We start from the raw sequence: 17,682 nt of genomic DNA, 5'->3' as shown, positions 1-17,682 counted from the left end.
CCCTTTCCCCACATTGCCACTGTCTTCCCCCATCCCCACTCTCCCTCCCCAAGGATAAGTCTGAAGAGGGAGAGACCTTTGTTCATATTCTGATGGGTGCCTGAGGACCATGGGGGAAATGAGTTCTGCAGTGAAGGAACCTTCAGCCAGAACGCCCTTTCAGCAGCCTCTCTGTAACACAGGGGGAGATAAGGAATCTGTAAGCAAAGCAATGTCCCAACAGTCTTTATGGGTACCAACCAACATAATAAACTTCTCCCAGAAATCCACTGGGAAACATTGCAGATCATGGAAAACAGTGCACTACCTGTGGACAATCCTGTATAACAAGCTTCACTTTCCTGCAAGTCTTAAAATCTGTATTATTATGTCTTATAATAAATCTTAAAGTCTGTACAGTTAATCTGTCTCCAGGTGACAAAGGCATGGATGACAGTTGCCACTTCAACATCTGAAAGACAAATCTGAAACTTTACTGTCAAGCACAAATAGAGAAAACCATTTTTGACTACCATTACTCCATGGACATCCAATAAAAGACCCCTTAGGTATGAATCAGGATATCAAAGAGTTGCCATTGGAGGCACTGACATAATCACATTCATTTCTCTGGTACTACATTTGCTTTCAAGAGAAAGTATCTGAAGACTGTTAATTCCTTTCATACCCCATATTGTAATGAACTTCCTGGGACATTGCTATGTATCTTCCCTTGACCTCATATGAGCTTGAAGGAAAGGATGTAGCCAGCAGAGGACATTGTATTACTCAATTTAACATCCTGCCAATAGTTTTTCTCTAGATAATTTGTTTAATAGAGAATAAGGGAAGGATAGACCACTTTTAATTTGTACAGTAGTCAGACTGGCTTTGTCACCTTAGTTGCTATGCTCAGCTCAGGAATTGGTGATGTTATTTGGGTGGACATTTTCTTAGTGTCATTCAATATAACAGCAGCAGACATACTGAGCAATATTCAAATTTATCCTTTGGTTGATGTTCCTGAACTTGGAGGAAATTCATGGGTGATTGTGACTGTGACTTACTCACACGTATTTTTCTTTCTTTTGCAATGTTTGAGTCTTATTTCAGCTTCCTTCTTGACATGCAGCCTATGGCAGTGTTCTAGGAAGGCAAGATTTCATTGACACTTAACAGAAAGATGTGTGAAAAATGGCAATGACAATGATGGGTTGGTAGCTAGTGAAATAGTAAAAGAAATCTGTGCCCAATGTGTTCGGATAATAACAGTTATGTGAGGGTGCTATATTGAGCAGTACCCCTTGCTGAAATCAGTCATCAGTATAATCACAGTCACATGGACTTTGTTTCACGCATTTTACCCAAGCAAATTTAAAGAAACAAATGCAAAAACAAATTGTGTTAATGTCTGTGTAACAGAGGGTTAGACTGTGTGATTTTTTAGAATCACTGCAGCATGTTACGAGTCATGTATGAAATATAAATGCCAAAAGTAATGTGTCACCATTTTGGGGTGACAAAACAACATATAGATCTGCATATTGGAAAATGTTTTAAGTAAAAAAAAAAATATCCAAACCCCACTTCTCACAGCCAACTGACTATTTTTTTTGCCAAATATAAGGAAAAAACATATCTATTTTCTATGCATTTTCTCTACAACCTGGAAAAAAACATATGCATTTACTATGAGTAACACACGTTTCTCTACCTACAGCATTTAATCCGTAGCCAACCATATGAGATATTAATATTTTTACTTCAAGAGGCACTGAGCTAAAGCACTCCCAGGACTACTGGGGGAAGAGAGAGAGAGATTTCCATGCTGAATCAAGAAGTAGGCACTTTTGTTTTGAACTGCAAACTAATAATAAACAAACAAAAATAAATAATAAAAAGTTAATTCCCAATGTGATATTACTAGCTGCCATATGTTTAACTTCTACATATGGGGTTTTGCTCACTTGTTTGAATCCCTTCTTTTTCAAAAATATTGTAAAATGAAAATGAAAAATAAAATTTGCTCTCTCCTTTTGAAAATCAAAATGAAAGTCGCTGCCTTAGTTACAACTTTAATAATTTTCTTTATTCCAACTGTAAGAGGGTGACTTGCCTCTGGGCTGCCCTGACTACGGGATGAACCACACCTGGTGGTCCCAGGGTGATCCCAGGGTCAAAGGCGTCAGAAAGCTGCAGGGAGAGAGCTGTTCCTACAGTGGTCCCTGAGGAAGGTATAGTTCCTTGTGGAGGAGGGGTACTGCACAATGGAATGCAGTGCAATGCAGCTTAAGCCTTGGGGGGTTGTGTTCATTTTGAGAATGTTGGTAATTTAATGATAATCACACACACACACACACACACACACACACAGACCTAAGGTAGGGCTGTGATTGAAAAAGACTATGGGATTTTGCTGAAGGAGATCTAAAAAAGGGGAAAACAGGGACTGAGACACCCTCTGGCTATGAGAGGGCGCTCAAGTCGTGGCTGACCCCACCATGCAAATATAATGAACATTACATTGCTGCACAGGGGAAATTCCACCGCCTGTGTTAATATCCTTTCTGGCCTTCCAAATCTATGAATTTACACTTGTCTATATATTTCCAGGTAAAATAAAAGCTGGCTAGCTCAACAGGCAGACCCCATTGTCAGAATTATTCAGCAATGCAGCTCTACAGCCAAAGGAGGTAAGAAACTATACCATCAGCATAAGAGTAAAAGGGGAAAAAATGCTCCGTTAGATCTTCTGACAGGATCACATGGGATTTTATTGGTTAGAAACTGTAAATAAGCTATCTATTTAATCCTTTCATCCATAAAGCATGCGTGGAAATGAGTGCTGGTATTCTCCAAAGATCATAGCCTGAGTAAATGCAGGACTCTGTTTAGGACAACCGAATGCAATAGACACATCCTCATGATTCCTCAGACCAGCCACACACTGCACATTTCAAGCAATTTAATACATTTTTTCAGTAATGTATTGCCATAATACCATGATTACCACACATGTTGACTATGAGGAAAAAACACCTCTGCTTTGCTTTACTCTCTCTTTGAAAGATGCAATCCCCAATCTAGTTCCTTACATATAGAAAATATATTCAAGATACTATTTATGAAACATGTTTGAAACCATAAAGGGTTAGTACAGTAATTCTCTGAAATAACAGATCCATAGAGTTTAAGGCCAGAAAGGACCATTAGATTGTCTAGTCCAGGAGTCTCAAACACGCGGCCCACGGGGTTATTTTCTGCGGCCCGCCAGCTCCCCGCGACCCCCCCAGCATTTACCTAGAGCAGCTCCGGCCCAGCATGCACTGGGGCAGGGCAGGCTCCCTCCCTGCCCTGCCCCTGTGCCGCTCTGGCAAGTGGCCGGGACCTGGGGGAGGGAGGGGAACAGGGGTCTGTGTGTTGCCCTGGCCGCTCCTCCAGGTACCTCCCCCGAAGCTCCCATTGGCCACAGTTCCCCGTTCCCAGCCAATGGGAGCTTCAGGGGAGGTACTTGGAGGAGCGGCCAGGGCAACACACAGACCCTTGTGCCCCCCTCCCCCCAGGTCCCAGCCGCTTCCTGGAGCGGCACGGGGGCAGGGCAGGCAGGCGGGGAGCCTGCCCTGCCCCCGGTGCATGCCGGGCCAGACCCGCCCCCCGAACCCCTCCTGCAGCCGAACCCCCTGCCCTGAGCCCCCGCCGCACTCCGCACACATCCTGCACCCCAACCCATGGCCCTGAGCTGCCTGCCGCACCCTGCACCTCTTCTGCACCCCGTGGGGGCAGGAAGGGGGCAGAGTTGGGGTGGGGATTTCAGGGAAGGGGTTGGAAGAGCCAGGGCAGGGGCAGGGACTCACAGAAGGGGTGGAGTGGGGGCGGGGCCGGGGCAGCGGGTGAGTGGTCAGTGATGCGGTCCTCGGTCCAGGTACTAGTCCTCATGTGGCCCTTGTGGTCATTTGAGTTTGAGATCCCTTGCCTAGTCTGACCTCTCTAAAGAGCTCTTAATGGCTATTAACAGAGAGAAAAACATTTTTTTTTAATTTTGCAGAGTTCAAATGAAGTTTTCTACCTAATTGGATGGCATTTGGGAGGCTGCTTGTTTGTCTAACTTCCTGACTCGTACAAATGTAATTGTGTCCTCCGGGCTTTGGAAGTTGTGGGATTGTCCACTAAATGTTACCAAGAGCTTTGCTAAGTAGAACACATGCATGAAAATGGGGGTGTTTCAGTGCATTGTTTACCATACTATAGCAAAGCGTTTGCCCCTTTTTTAACAGTCTAGTATTATAGTAAGTTTAGATACCAGGTATTGAATTCAATTCCATAATGAAACATTGATCCATGTTTTCTCCAAAAGCATTATTTCTCAGTCAGAAATATACAAAACTTCCAATACTACTGCACACTTGACATACAGACAAGGATCATTATCACTGAAACACGGGGTTAAAGCTGAACATTTACCTACTCTGCTGTGCATATTTAAGCTATTGCAGCACATATGAGTCTATATGTAAAATAACCTGCTGTTCCTGGGACTCTGTAATACCGAGGCACAATAGAGAAGGTTAATAACTCTAGAATTTCCTGGGTTTTGCCAGACCTTTAATACTATGTTCATGAAGCTTTTGTTGTGTGAAAGATAACGTTGTGGTAAAAGAATTAATGTCGCTTAGTGTTCTTTAGGAAGTGCCAGGAAAATGTTTGAGATACACTGTCTATTTTTGTGGGTGTCACTTTCCTGTGCTTGGTATACCACCGCTAACATGTTATTCCCTGAACTCTGCCGGCATTATGGAATGAGCCCCAGTTTCTCAGTCGAGACTGTGAACCTCTGGGTTTGAACAACTGTGGTGAGAAAACCTGGCAGATGTTCCACCACAGTTGGCCACAGCATGCCTTATCAGAGCAGCACAGAAAATGAACAGCTGATCCCCAGCTTTAGGCTTTTTATAAAGATTGCATTTTTTTCTTGTTTCAAATGTAAAATGACTGCAGTAGAAACAAATTAAACAAGTGGGCAAGTGTGGAATGATCTAGTCTCTGTTTTCAAACCCTGAACTTAATATAGAAGCTTGTACATATGCAAGCTCTTCAGTGTGAGGCATATTGCCCAGTGCTTCTCTCTCACAGATGCGACACATATTGTGTTTTCTACAAAATGACATGTGGGTTGTGGTTGGGATTATTATTATTATTATTTTTTAACATTCAGGTTCCTGAGATCTATCTTCCCTTTTGGAGAGGGGTTAAGAAATAAACGGTCATATTAGGCCTGCTGTCAAACGACATGGTTGGGTAACAGGCAAGTGTGAGTGGGCCCACGTAAACCAGGAACTCTCACTGCTCATCAGGAGACCCGGAGGATTCTCACCGCAGTGCTGGCAGAAGCCGATGTCCTGCAGCTGCTGGTGTGACTGGTTGATAAGGGAAGAGGGGACCAACGCAGTCTAAATCACAAGTCGTGGGCACCAACTCTGGCCCTATTTCTGGTCATTGTGAGTTCCACTCATCCTCTTTTCCCTGACATTACGCATGGATGCAACGGGTACCAACAGGGGAGCCAGCAGAGGAGCAGGATGACTTGAAACCAGAATCCTGTGCAACCAAAGCAAGGGAAGCAAGTTTGACCCAAGACCATAAACATTGCTGCTGCTGGTTATTGCTGTGACAGCAGATATCTAAGCCAGTCTGTTTCCCACCATTTCACATTCTTCCCAGAGCAATACTGATCCTTATGGCCTGTACGCTATGACTAAGAAAGGAACAAAATTAAAGAAGCTTGCAAACACGGGCATTACCCTAGAAAATTACACCTAGAAAGCACACATGCAAAATTCCATGTAAGAGGTCACCGTAAACTAGCCTTATTGTAACATAACTAGTGTATGTATATATATATATATATATATATATATAGTTCGGAGATGGGGGAAAAACGTCAGAAGGTTCAATTTGGATTCGCAACTGAAAATTTCTCCCTTCTCTTGAAGTAGGAATTGTTTCATGAATTTAAAGTAATTTCAAGTGCTCAGATGAAAATTAAGTGTTCAAAAGAAGTTTTAATGAACCAATTGGGCAGACGTACAGATGACAAGATGCCACTGATGGAATGGAGAGAGTGGGACACTGCTTTCAAAACTCAGATATACTTATGAAACTATCCTAGCACGGAAAAAAGTTCATTAAAAATCAAGCATATGGGATTCTCCTCTCAAACGCGGAACCATAAACAGAGATGGTGGAATATTTCTATTTTAATCTATAATGCCCTGATTTTTGGAGGACAGTGAGATAATTCTTTCAAAATTTAGCACTGTCCACACTATAATCAGAATTGTTTGAAAATTCTAAGGCTCTGAGGAAGGCCCAAAAGATTGATCTCAGGGTTTGAATAAGGGTCACCGTATGTTCTTTCTGTAATATTATTTTATCAGTATTAGCTACTGCAATCAAGAATCAGAATTCGAATCAGAATCAATTGATTCTCACTGTTTTGCTTCCAAGTTGCATTGCTTGTCAAGAATGTCGCCTCATACACTCTTAGGGTTGAGAACTCCGAAGTGAAGTTAAATAGTTTTGTCACCCTGGGGACACAGGAGGCAACATTTTTGACAAGCCAGGAGATGTGGAACTGCATTCATTAATGTATTACTAGACAGGGCCCCTGTTTGCAGCTTTAAGTTGCTGGTACAACCTGCTTTAAAATAGAAAGCAGATTTTAGAAGTAAATGTTCTTCTAAGAGGAAAAATAAAGGATGCTTTTGTTTGGATCTGCACATCTCTGTCTGTCAGCTTTCCACTATTTCTGGTCAGCTACACAATGGAGAGCAGCTGAGAATTTAATTGCCAAGAGCTTATGTGTCAGGAGAGGTGTGATTAAATGGGAAAATGTGCTTTTCTTTAATAAATTCCCCTAACCAGCAGTAGATGAACTTGTTTGCTCAAAATAAGAGCCAGGCTGAACCCAAATCCTTTTATAGGGTTGGTTTGCTTGAAATAAGTCAGCAATCAATTTTTGTGCTAGTGCTGAGCTTCAGTCTGTGCCAGCCTCTGCCACTGTGATATTGCTGGCTTGTAAAGATTAGTCAGGGTATTATTTGTACCACAGGCAAAGATTAGCAAAATGCGCACTTTGCAAGCCAAGAGGCAGAAAGACAAAAATGAGTAGTGAGACGGTACTTCCTGCTTCAGGAATGCCAACATAACACTGTATTAATATGAGTGCTTTCACATCAGTGATGACTCAATTAATATGTTCATCATGACCTTTTGTTGAAGTCACCTGGTGCAGTGGCAGAATGAAGCTTTTAGATTATCGAGGGGCAGAAAAGTGTCCATTCTGGGGTTTGCACCTTTATAAGTTATTTTGGATTTTGCTTGAAATGGTTGCTTCTGATATGATCAGACTGATGTCATGTGGGTTAGAGTAGGGGCCTGGGTGCCACTACTCCTGGGTTATATATTCCTGGCTCTGTCACTGACTTCTTATATTGTCTTTGTCCCTGGTCATTTATGGAATGATTTTCAGAGTTGCTGAGCACTCAAAACACTCATAAAGTCAATATATGTATCTAGCCTTGGGGAGTAGAAACTAACATGTCTTCCTGACTGATTAAGATGTTAGGAAAATCCAGTCCTCGGAATGAAAATTAATTTCAGGGTAACACTTTCTGACAATCACATGTGCCAATTTAAAAAAAAATGTGGTCAACTGAAAATAGGCTTTAAAGATAACATAGAACTGTTTCTAAGAGTTCTAAGTGTCAACACTCTGTCTTAAAAAAACATGTTTTCTACAGAATTTATTCACACTGCCTGTAACAATGCACCTGTAGATCTCTTGTTATAAAACTCAGTTACATTGGTGTGAAGAGAGAGGGTAATGGAATTACTCCTGATGTACACCGTTGTAATTGAGATAAGAATTGAGCCTAAAGAGTTCCTGCCTGAAAGAAAAAGCCAATTGGCTTCAAACTGGGAACAGTAAAGGACCACTTGCTAGGAAGGCTAATCAATGGCACCTCAAGCACTGAGTGGAATTGCTAAACATTCATTAACATTGGATTGCTTTTTCATTCACTCTCCCTTTTGTCTTTTGGAAGTTTTCATGGTTTGTTAGGGGGCTTATTCCTTCACCCACATATTTCCCTCATCCTTCTCGCATGAACAGAGAGCAACAATACCCGAAGTCTAAAGGTGCAAAAAATTTGGGGTTATTGGGGTGAACTTCCAGCAAGCATGATTCCAGTTTCCTTCCTCAGTGTCCCCCTTCCCAGCTCTTACACCACAGAGCCTTACACTTGTGTTCCTGTTCCCCTTTTCCCCTTTAGCAAAACATGATTCCAATTTCCCCACCCCATCCCCCCCACACCCACCCACTTCCTGATTGACTGAAGACTATATAGTAAAACTTGAGTTCCGCTTAGCTATACCTTAACCAATCATTTTCCTGAAATTTAACTAACATCCTAACATATTGTAACATGATTATGTAACCAATTACATCCCACCACCTTAATTAGTTTACACCCAGCAAAATTAATTAGACAGCAGATAGAAACAATCACAGAACCAGACAGAGATTATACAGACAAACAATGGCAAAGTGGGAACTATAATGACAAAACAATACAGAAGTGAGGATTTCACATCCCAGCTATTGATAAGTGAGTTCTTGCCAGACAGGATGCTATCAGACTAAGTTTCCTTTTACATCTTCTAAGCACTTCCCTTTCTCTGGAGGTGACAGGCATTATCAGGACAGGAGTGTATTCCTAACAGCCAAAGAACACCTTATTTCAATGTGACTAGTTTGGAATGTGAGGAGGTGACTGGTCGCTTCCCAGCTTATGGCTGCCTCTGCTGCTTAGCCAAAGGCCTTAGCCTAAGAACAGGGCCTCAGACTGTCACAGTAAGAGAAGGACTTTACACCGGCAGACAGTGATTTTGATTCTTTCTTTTATACCTCTATAACTAGCCAAGTGATAAGAATACACCTAAATTCTTAGAGTATAGGGCTTTACAGACAGGCCTGAATATCTATATCCTAACATGGTTTTCTTTATAACTGGTAGCAGTGGATTTCCATCATTTTTGACATGATTCCATTAATGTTACATAATCCCACATAATGTGGTTGGGGGGTGCAAGTGAGCCAATTGTTGCTTAGCAAAGCAGCTAACTAAGGGTAATTTAGGCAATTTACTGCCACTTTAGGTGCTGATGTCTAATATTAAATCCTCAAAACTTTGGCCCAGCTGCTACCTAACCCTGTAGATGCCTAAATTTCCATCAATAAATAAATAAATAAATAAATAAATAAAGTTCCTTAGGCGCGTGTCTACACTTACAGCACTGCTGTAGAGCTTAGTGAAGATGCTACCTACACCAATGGGAGAGCTTCTTCAGTCGGTATTCTACCTCCCTGAAAGGCGGTATCTTTGTCAATGGGAGAAGCCCTCCAATCAACTTAGTGGAGTCTACACTGTGGGTTAGGTCAGTATAACTAAATCACTCTGGGGTATGGATTTTCCAAATCCCTGCGTGATGTAGTTATATGGACATAGATGGGTAGTATAGACCAAGCCTAAATGTCTGCTGGTATCCATGCACAAAGCCAACTACATCCTGATGCTGTCAAGGAGCTCAGTGGCTAAACCCCAGCAGTGTCCTCATGCTAGACATTCACCCACCTATCTTGCCTGCGGGGCCTGATCTGGGAGGAAATTTAGGCATCTACAGAAGGCTGCCTTGGAACAGATCAGCACTGTCACAAAACATGGTAGAGGTGCCCCCGTTAGTATAAAATAATTATTCATTGAAGCAGGGACCAGAACTTGACACGCCCATGTCCTAGGGTTAGCCCTCCACACTCAGTAAAAATAATCTCAGAAGAGTATGTGGATAGAGATTAGAATAGATGTGTTAGAGTCATGAGTTAAAGTCTCATTTTTGACACGTAAATGAAGCACCTTACTATAGGCTCCCCTTTTTTGGCTTTACTCTTATAAATAAGCAGGAATAGTTTAGTGGCCTTGTAGCAGCATTCTCATTAATGCCAGACTGGGTTTCTCTCAACTCTCTGTCCAGCTCAGTACTTTGCACCTTTCAATCATATGCACAACAATCTGCTCATGCTCTGAGCAAGATCAAGTCTGATATCTCTCCTCTTGGACTCCCAACACCTCCTTCCTTTCAGGAAATAAGTTTTGTATTTATGATTGTACTCATATTTGTCATGAACATAGTGTGACATTCTATACATTGGGGTCCCAGGCTACATCCCGGGGGATCCTGTCACACAGAGAACCTACCAAGAAAAGGAAATTGGAACATTGCAATTAAATTGATAAATACTCACTCACGTTTTATTGCCCAACATAGCTGAATAATCTGAATGCTTATTCTCACTGTGTGAAAAGATTCAAATTTCTTCAATGTGCCTGTTGAAATAGGACTAAATTAATCCTTGGTGTAATTTCCCTGAAGGTAGCTACTGTGCATTTTCTAATTTAAGTGGAAATCAATGGAGTTACACCACAGATTCATTTGGTTTATTATGTCTATACTATAGAACAGCTATATGAAGGGTAAATCAACAAATATAATGTTCTTCCCCTTCATGTTTCCATGAAATGCCACTTAGGTACAGAACACCCTACATAATAAATAAGTACAAAAGAAATAAAATAAGTAAATCTGGGCAAACAGTTTGTATCAAATGATTTAGTTAGAATTCAGTCCTTTTTCTCCCCCCCCACCATCCATTGTTTATGAACAGACTGATTTTTATTGATTTGCTCACTCAGTGAAATTAATACTCTTTATTTTTTAGGAACTGACAATGTGCTTGACTCTGTTCATGACAAAAGACTGGTATAGAAAAGAGAAGATGCACAGGGAAGTCAAGAGGAGTGAGTGAGTAGGATTTTTAAAAACATATTTGATTATCTCAGTTTTGGACATCACAGAAGAAGTTAGTGTTTAGGAGGGATTTGAATGATGAATTAATGGTTGTTTGGTAGACTGGAATATGGAGGGCATCATTCAGTGATTATTTTGTATGGACCAATTTCAGCCTACTGATTTCTCATGAACAGTTCTCTGTGCATGTTCAGTATTCACAATTCAATATTCAAGGTGTGTGAATGATCAGCTAAAAGTCTCATGGTATTGTTCCCATTACATGGATGACCTGAACTTTGAGGGTAAAATCCTGATCGTATTGAAGTCAATGGCAAAAATTCCCTTGATTTCATCTTGAATGTAGTTTCATCTTGTTTTGTGTTTAAATTAATCTCCGCTATAGGTCTGAAATTTATGTTTCATATTATTAATTTGTCCTACAGGAATGTGTAGAGGCTCCAGCTAAGATTGAGGCCCCATTATGCTAAACTAAACACATAGTAAAAGACAGTGCCTGCCCCAAACAGCTTACAGTCTATCTAGCGAAAGCAAAAGGTAGGAAGGTAGACAGGGGCCATACAGCTGGCTTGTAGCAGAGATGGCAATAGACCTCAGGTATCCTGACTAGGACTCATGTTCCCTAATCAGTAGGCCCCACAGCCTCCCCTAATATTAGCACAAAGCTTTGCTTGTAGACATGTTCCCAAAGGGCATATAAGAAGGTGTGAGAAGACAGTAAAAATGAAAATCTAATCAGAAGTCCTCAAAATGTTTGTGAGTAATTTCTCATTATGTCTACTCAATAGTCTAGTCAACATTCAAATCAATTTCATCTGTGTGCCACTTTATATCCAGTGGGATCAAATACAATTATATATGATAAGTGTGCAATAAAAGATGTCCTGACCATGCTCCTTAAAGCCACATTTTACAAAAAGTAGCAATTGTCTTCCCTGATTAATATGTTCTTATAGCAAATAATACATACATTTTTCTTTTGTAACTTAAAATGTAATCTCTCTGCTGATTTGAAATTCAGTAAACACACTAGATTATGCTTTCAGGTGGCAAAAGCTCCAGGGGTCCCTGGCTGCCTTTTGTGTTACACAGTCTCGTAGAGAGCTCAGGCTGACAGATGCTTATCAAACATTCATGTAAACACTGCTGTCAAAGCTGTGCTCTCTGGTACTGCCTCTACACAAGAGGGTCAGCATGGAACATAATTAAAGCAAGGCCAAAGATAGAAATGTCATGCCACCAGTCTTTGTTATGTCAGAGGACTCACAGTGCTCTCCTGACTGTACAATTCCTACATTGGTAACAAAGCCAAAATAAAAGGGGAAGAACACAAAGGACGTACAGGAATATGGGGTAGAATTTTCAAATGTGCCTAAGTAATTTAGGAGAAGAAATCCCATTGGAAGTAATGAGACTGATGTTCCTAAGGGCATGGCTACACTTGCAGATGTAGAGCGCTTTGAGTTAAACCAGCCTTTGTAGAGCGCAGTAGGGAAAGCGCTGCAGTCTGTCCACACTGACAGCTTCAAGCGCACTGGCATGGCCACATTTGCGGCACTCGCAGCGGCATTGGGAGCGGTGCATTATGGGCAGCTATCCCAGCATGCAAGTGGTTGCAATGTGCTTTTCAAATGTGGGAGGGGGGTGTAGAGTGTGACAGGGAGTGTGTTGTGTGTATGTGAGAGCAGAGAGAGTGGGTTTTTGGGGGGCTGAGAGCATGGCAGCATGCTGTCTTGTAAGTTCAGACAGCAGCAGACCCCCCCCCCCCCCGCACCGCCTCTCTCTTTCACACGCAGCATTCCACTAGTGGTTGCTTTGTCTCGGAGCAGATAAGCAGCAACGGAGCTTTCAAAGGGCATTTCCGCATTCCTGCAGCGATTCCAAACAATGACAGGAGTGGCCACTTGACTTAAGGGGATTATGGGACGTTTCCGGAGGCTGATCAGAGTGCAGTAAAGCAACACCTTGTTCACACTGGCGCCGCGGCGCTCCAGCGAGGGCACAGCAAACGTTATTCCACTCACCGAGGTGGAGTACCAGCCGCTCTGTAGCCGTGGAGTCAGAGCGCTCTACGTGCCTTGCCAGTGTGGATGGATAGTGAGCTTCTGAGCCTGGGGCTCCTTTATTGTGCTGTAACTCGCAAGTGTAGCCCTGCGCTCAGTCACTTAGATGCTTCTGATGCTTCTGAAACATCACCCTAAGTGTCTAAACTAAAATATTCACACTTGGGTGCCTGACTTTAGCCATCTCAATCCATAGATAATATCGGGAAATTGACCTTAATTAGCTGACGTTGATATACTTTTAGTTTCCTTGTGTCAAAATAGACACTGAGTAATTTTTTCCAAACCTCCTAAATCCCATTTTCAGTGTGATGTAACCCTTAAGGCCCTCAAATCCTCAAAGGTATTTAGATGCCTAAATTCCATTCATTTCAATGGGAGTTAGGTATCCAAATATCTTAGAGGATCTGGGCCTTAGGTGCCTAAGTGTCATTGACTGTCAATCAGATTTAGGCTCTGAGTCCTAAATGCTTAAATCTGTTTTGGAAATGGAATTTAGGCTCCAAAAATCTTGGGTGCTATTGAAAATGCATCCATAATTACTAAAATGATTATCAACAGATTGAGGGTTGATTTCAACTTTTAGTTCAATTTTGTTGTTGTTGTTGTTGCCTGGGATTTAAAGTCACTCCCATTTACTGCTAATACTAGTTCCTTGAAAAGTGTTCAGAATTGTATACTGAGATTAGAGGACCTAGTTCTAATCTCACGTATGTAAATTCTGTTGGTGATTAGCTTGTAAAATCAGCTGCTCTTCATGTATGTATAGTACAATACAATATATGGTTTGGTCCTGATCTAGAGCACATTAAGGTCAATAGAGTCTCTTTTTTTATTTCAATGGTCTTTGGATCAGCTGTTCCTAGAGAATTATGCATAACCTGAATTGGGCCCTTGGGCTGAAATAAAATGTTTGCAATATTAGCACTGAATGTGGCTTGATTGCATCCTTTCTTTCTTTCTTTCTTTCTTTCTTTCTTTCTTTCTTTCTTTCTTTCTTTCTTTCTTTCTTTCTTTCTTTCTTTCTTTCTTTCTTTCTTTCTTTCTTTCTTTCTTTCTTTCTATTCTGTACAATATTGATATGCAATATTGGAATGCTATTCCATTCTTTTATCATTATAGTTATGGTTTCTTTGTGGGTATATAACACAGCCCCTGGTATATCTTAAAATATATAAAAGCAGATGGGTTTGGTCAATGGAGCAAATCACTTATATTAATCAAACTGACCTGACCAAAACTACTGACTACAGTGGTTATAGTTCAGTCAATACTTAAGAAAAGAAGGTATCAAACAAATGTCTAACGTTCTACTTGTTATTCAGAAAAGAAAGGGTAAGTGGGCTATGATATTATCAGAGGCAAATACATTGGAAATTCATATCACCTACAGACTTTCAAATGATAACCATAGAGTAATGCACCAACCTCTCCATTTTTATGCTGTCCCAGCATGAGCAATAGTAGCTGTGGCAGCAAATATGCAGTTAAATTAGCCATGAAAAAAGAGAACAAAGATGAGCCAGTTGCTTGAAAAGTATTAAGGGTCAGGCTAATGAAAAAAATGCCCTAATGATTTAAGTTTTGACTCTGCTGCTTTTTTTTTTTTGAGGGAGGGAGGGAGGGAGGGAGTGTGAAGGGGCAAGTAGCTTTTGATTCAGTTTATGAACTCCTGCCATATATAGAAATACCAATGGTGTGCCTACATGCTGGGCCAGTGCAAAAGAATGCCTGGGAGTAAAAATTTCACATACATGCAAATTATACTTATTGTGCAACAAGCAGCACAATGAAAAGGATTTTCAAGAGAAACAAACTTACAATTAGCCTTTTTGCTTCTACTTCATTATGGTACTGAAAATAACTTCCTCTAACCAGAGAAAGCAACATAAATCACAGGAGAGTGGTTCTCAGCAGCCGCAGTAGGGAACAGAGCAATGGTTGCATATTTTTCAAATACCAGTGTGCACCATATCAGACATATCCACCTTTTTGTTGCTTGGCTCTCAGCCTCCCATTGCTACATCTTCTATAGTAACACAAATCCAACTTTACAAGTACCTGTAAGAGTCTTCCTAATCCCTTTCAATCTGGCAGGCTGCATAGCAAATAAACAACCAGCCTTACAAATAGCACTTCAGAGGGTATCCAAACATGACAGGTCATCGAGCAACACAACAAGTGAGCCAAAGCACTGCAGTCATGATGCACAGGGTGGGGAGTTAGGGATGAGTTCCTCATTTGGCTGATAGCTGAATGAAAAGATCTTTGTTTATATCTGTTCAAAGGACACAACCGTCAATGGATACTGACATATAAAATGGCTATATCAGCTATGTAGCACTTTGCCCTAAGCCACTGCAAAACAATTTATATATATAAACATTTATGTCAAAAAGTGCTGAGGACTTTTAAGAGGAATTATATTCTAAAATATACTTCGCAGATACAGGGACATGTGGTTGAAGTGTAAAAGCAATACTTAGTTGGTGATATTTGTCAGTCACCCTGGCTAAGCCTTTATTATTAGCACCATCCCATACTGCAGATTAAGAGACAGGCAACAGCATATATAGTACCAGTGGTGATGAGAAAGACCACCCTATGTCCCACCTTTGAGAAAAAGTGACGAGGGAATGTATTGCTTAGCTTACCCCCACGCCCTTTCTACAAGGTTTATAGCTTCATAAGATAGGGCAAATGTATGTGCAGTGAAGGATGAAGGTTATAATACAGAAGTGCTGAAATACTGAAGAAAATTACTTTTTCTGCCATGAGTAAAATTGGGTTAGACATAGAGGAGGTCATTATATCTTCAATATCAGTCAGTACCCACGCCCGACTACTTCATTACTGGTATATCTCTGATTTACATATGTGCATTACCATTTTGAGCTTAATGGTCAAAGAAAAATTTTTAAATCACCAAAAAGAAGTAACAATAATGTACTGTGAATTCATCAAAAATAAATTAAAATTACTCTTAATTATTGCTCTAAATGATTGAGTAATTTAAAATTAATATTACCAAGTAAAATAATATCTTGATGTGTAATTGTGACTATTTAGACTTACTTGTTCTATGTTGGAAATTACTTATTATCTACTAAAAGTTATTGGCAATCAATAAACATTTCTTGGAAGTATTTAGATGACTAGAGACAAAAAATATAAATATTTCTATATGAAGAGAAATGTGGCCCATATTATCCTTTCCACTTATATGAATAGACATTACTCAAATTGTGAAGAACTCCTTTTGGGATGCACGTAGTGGGGGTGCATCTTCTGTAATTTTCTCAGAGTAACAGCCATGTTAGTCTGTATTCGCAAAAAGAAAAGGAGTACTTGTGGCACCTTAGAGACTAACCAATTTATTTGAGCATGAGCTTTCGTGAAGTGAGCTGTAGCTCACGAAAGCTCATGCTCAAATAAATTGGTTAGTCTCTAAGGTGCCACAAGTACTCCTTTTCTTTTTGTAATTTTCTCCCATCTCTAGAATCCCTGTGGAAATCCATCTGTGAATGTTCCATTAGAAGTGAGATCCATAGAGTTCAGGGCAGGAGGAGGTGTGAAGAACAGCTCTTTCTGTGGCATCATACCCAGCTGGCCCTGCAGATACCCATCCTGTTATTCCAGAAGGATTTAATGCTCCCCAGAAGTTTCCTAGGATCTGTGGGAGGCTGAGAAGCCACAAATCCTGTCTTCACCTGGAATGATGATTTCCTAGAAACTCAGTGAGGAAATCTCAAGAAGTTTCCCAGCTCCTATGCCCCTTCCTGTAGGTTTCTTCAAGGGAAGGCATGTGGAATCCCTTAATAATTTTCACTTCTTTACATTTTAACTTCCCAGTATTTAAACTTAGAAATAAACCCTGGAGAAAAACTTCTTGCTGATGTTTATGCTTACCAAAAACGAGATGGCAGCCTGAAAGGCAGGGGGGCAGGAATGATGATTTCTGCTCCAATCTTGCCTCATCCCAAAATCAACTCTATATGTCTTGAAGGCTTTAGAGTCCTGCCTCTGGAGTAGCAGAACATTCCAAGGTGACGTACAGTGACATGATATATGTGTTTCAATGCCCATATCCCACACCCAGAAACTGTCTACCTGCACAGAAATAAACAAAAATATTTTATCAGGTGAAGGGCCTCTGCATACCTGGAACCATAGCAAGACATAATTTGGGCACACATCAGTGCTACTGTTTCATTATTAACATATGGGCCCGCTTTGGTAGCAACTGAGATTGTGCTAGAATTTGTCCCATGGCATTAGTTAGGGGTTTTGTTTCTTTGTTTTACTGTTTAAAAGTAATGACATTACTAAATAATGGAAGATGACTGAAGTCCTTGAAGATAAACCAACTCATGCCAGGTCTGAATTTGCTTCACTGGATTAATTTAAAACATTATAATTATGATCCATCCGATAAAGTGAGCTGTAGCTCACGAAAGCTTATGCTCAAATAAATTGGTTAGTCTCTAAGGTGCCACAAGTACTCCTTTTCTTTTTGCGAATAAAGACTAACATGGCTGCTACTCTGAAACCTATAATTATGATAATATCATTGAATACGGATCCAAATAACTGTTCTGTGGGCAGCTGTTCCTTCGTTAAGAACTAGCACTGGTTATAAACTAGTACTTTTTTTGGTTTCTCCTCCACTGATGAAAGTCAGCATGTGAAGTTACCAATAGGATGTACTGCTGGGACT

At 40.8% G+C, this 17,682-nt stretch overlaps 1 long non-coding RNA gene across 1 annotated transcript in view; it reads left to right on the top strand.

Moving 5' to 3' along the window:
• The first annotated feature begins 5,349 nt into the window (after nucleotides 1-5,349).
• The window catches only part of LOC140913877 (uncharacterized), a 31,189-nt gene continuing 18,856 nt past the window's right edge, over nucleotides 5,350-17,682 (top strand). The window contains exons 1-2 of the long non-coding RNA XR_012159681.1: nucleotides 5,350-5,474; nucleotides 10,814-10,896. This is a non-coding gene — a long non-coding RNA (uncharacterized lncRNA). The remainder of the gene's footprint in view (nucleotides 5,475-10,813; nucleotides 10,897-17,682) is intronic.

Source organism: Lepidochelys kempii, chromosome 6 (genome assembly GCF_965140265.1).
Source record: "Lepidochelys kempii isolate rLepKem1 chromosome 6, rLepKem1.hap2, whole genome shotgun sequence".
NCBI classification, from domain to species: Eukaryota; Metazoa; Chordata; order Testudines; family Cheloniidae; genus Lepidochelys; species Lepidochelys kempii.
The sequence above is the reverse complement of the archived record's forward strand: the minus strand, read 5'-3'. Positions and strand labels throughout refer to the sequence as shown.